Below are 2,756 nucleotides of genomic sequence, written 5' to 3' on the forward strand. Positions count from 1 at the left end.
CCGCACCCCTTTTTTCTTAAACATCCTCCTGCCCCCTAATTTCTTACCGTCGGTGATAAAACTTACTCACGTGAAGGGAAGCTATTGGATTTCAAACCTGATCAGCTGATGTGGCTTCACCCATGGGCTCGTTAAACATACACACGTGCAGGGGTCCGTGGCATATCCGCACCGCGCTGTCTGCGCCCTGAGCATCGCACCGCACCGCTCCGCACAGGCATGAAGGATTAGGGAGCGAATTTCTTACCGTCGGTGATAAAACTTACTCACGTGAAGGGAAGCTATTGGATTTCAAACCTGATCAGCTGATGTGGCTTCACCCATGGGCTCGTTAAACATACACACGTGCAGGGGTCCGTGGCATATCCGCACCGCGCTGTCTGCGCCCTGAGCATCGCACCGCACCGCTCCGCACAGGCATGAAGGATTAGGGAGCGGGGGCAGGCCGTCGAGTGCCCCTCGGGATGAAATCAAAATCAGTGGTGTGGGAACCAGGTGGTGGGCACTGGTGGTTCCTGTAATTGTTTGGGTTGTGACTGTGACTGTGACAGTCTGTACTGGAAAAAGATGGGGCACACCCTGCGCCAGGGGACAATATACAGGTTTGTGTATAGGTCTGTCTTCTCCTGCCCAGCGTCCTCTTGGGGATGTGAAAGAGGGGATCTGAGGTCCAGTAAGAGTGGAGGGAGGTGAGGTGACAGCCTTCCATCACTCTTTAAAACCGTGCTTCCCCGCCAGACCTCCCCGGTCCCGCAGCGTGGGAGCTGAACAGCAGTCTGACACCACCCTAGCTCAGTTTCTAGATTCCCCTGTTGCTACTGAAAAGATGGAGAAGAAAACAGGAGTGGAAGCGGGCTGTCAGGGCAAGGGGCTCTGCGTGTCTGCCCTGGTCGATGTCCCGAGGGTGGGATGGGTTGCCCGACAAGCCCTCCTCCCGATGCTCAGTTCGGGGAATGGGCTGGGAGAGCTCTGAAAGGTTTTGTCAACAGGCATATAAGCATCCAAACTGCGAGGTCTTAATGAGGGTGCTGCTGTCCCTGCTCCGGGGGAGGGTGCTCCGGCAGCGTGGGAACCGGCGCCATCAGCACTGTCCGTCCGTACCTCTGCACGGCGCGGCACAGTGGGGAGATGCGGTGCCCCCAGAAAGGGGGTGGGACGAAGACGGCGATATGTTGTACAGGGCAAAAATGAGCGAGAACAGTCGTTTTAGTGTCAGAATAGTCATCGCAGTTCCGGGTGGTACCAGAACAGAAGGACAACATCCTTCCCAGAAGGACCAACAGACAAAGGCCGCCACCACGCCTTCTTCCCGAGAACCTCCGGAGCCCGTCGGTTCTGTCGTTGCTTTTAATCCTTATTTTTCCACCGCTCCAGTTGAAAGCGGCGCTCAGATAATCTACTGGGTCCTTTGGCTGAGAAGGTCCTTAATGCTAAGAAAAACAACTCGAAATAGTTATCCTATTGACGGGCGGAGAAATTTACACTTGGGTTTTACTACGTGGGAGATGTAGCCGAGTTTTGTGTGTTTTCCTCCGTGTGCATCGCTGGTACCTGTCGGTACGGCAGCTAAAACACCCGCGGGGAAGGTACGTCGCGCGTGATTTTGCAACTGCATTTAGCAGCGACGCTGCTATTAAATTTAAATGTTTTATATACGAGCCCACTGGGAAAAAAAAAAAACAAAACCAAAAAACAAAAACAAAACAAAAAGAAAACAAAAAAAACCACCCCACATCATGTTCTTATATTTTTTTTGTCGAAGAAGAAATCATTTCCTGGAGGTGCAGAAAAAACGTCCTATGAGAGATAGGCGGGGTACTTTTCTATCTGTCCACAGCCTGTTAAGATACGAGACAACCACAAATTCCTAAGAGGAGATGTAGGAAGTCAATTATAGAAGCACACTGTCTTGGAGAAAGTTCAGCTAATGAACTACCAAAATCGAAAAGAGACCAAAAAAAAAAAAAAAGAAAACTCAAAAAGAAGGGACGGTTAATCCAATCAAATACAACCTCTTAACTTCTCGGGAGTGCGTCTTCTTCCTGAGAGCCTACTGCGTTTAGAGCCCTTCACCGCTATTCCCTCTCGTAAAAATTGCATTTCTTTAACATCAAACCTTTCATTTTCATTACTTTTATTAAAAAGAGGAAGGGAGAATCGAGGGAAGGCAAAAGCCTGCTATGATCAGCTAACAAGAGCTTCCGAGAAAAAGGTCTTTCCACGCAGCACCGGTACAAATTCAGTAAAGAACGGACGGCCATTCTGCAGGGAGGAATAATAAAATATTGCCGTTCCCTGAGATATTGCAGCTTTCCTCCCCCGCCCCCTGCGTTTCGTAAGCCCGACTTCTCTTCAAACAGGCACCCGCAGACCGACACCGTATTTTGATCCCAACAAATAGCATGCGAAGCGAGGTGTGGGGAGGAGAAGGGGGCGACAGTTACACACCCCACCCTCTCTGGGGGCGAGGAGTAGAGACGGGGCGGAAAGCTGAGAGCACTGGGACAGGCAGCACTGCCTGTCACCGGAGGGGTGCTCTACCTGCAGAGCATCCTTGTTCCCGCTGGGTATCTCTCTAATTTTTTTTTCGTAACACTTTAGGGTTTGGTTTGGTTTTGGTTTTTGTTTGGTTTTTTTTTTTTTTTTTTGGTGGAGCGGAGCCCATATGGGAGGGCCAAGGGTATCATTAGGAAGGCACTGGGAGGAGACGTGAGACGGCGGGATCCGCACACGGTGCGGGTCCTGCCCGCGGGCGG

This window comes from Corvus brachyrhynchos, unplaced genomic scaffold (assembly GCF_000691975.1).
Source record: "Corvus brachyrhynchos isolate BGI_N302 unplaced genomic scaffold, ASM69197v1 scaffold213, whole genome shotgun sequence".
In the NCBI taxonomy this organism is placed as follows: domain Eukaryota; kingdom Metazoa; phylum Chordata; class Aves; order Passeriformes; family Corvidae; genus Corvus; species Corvus brachyrhynchos.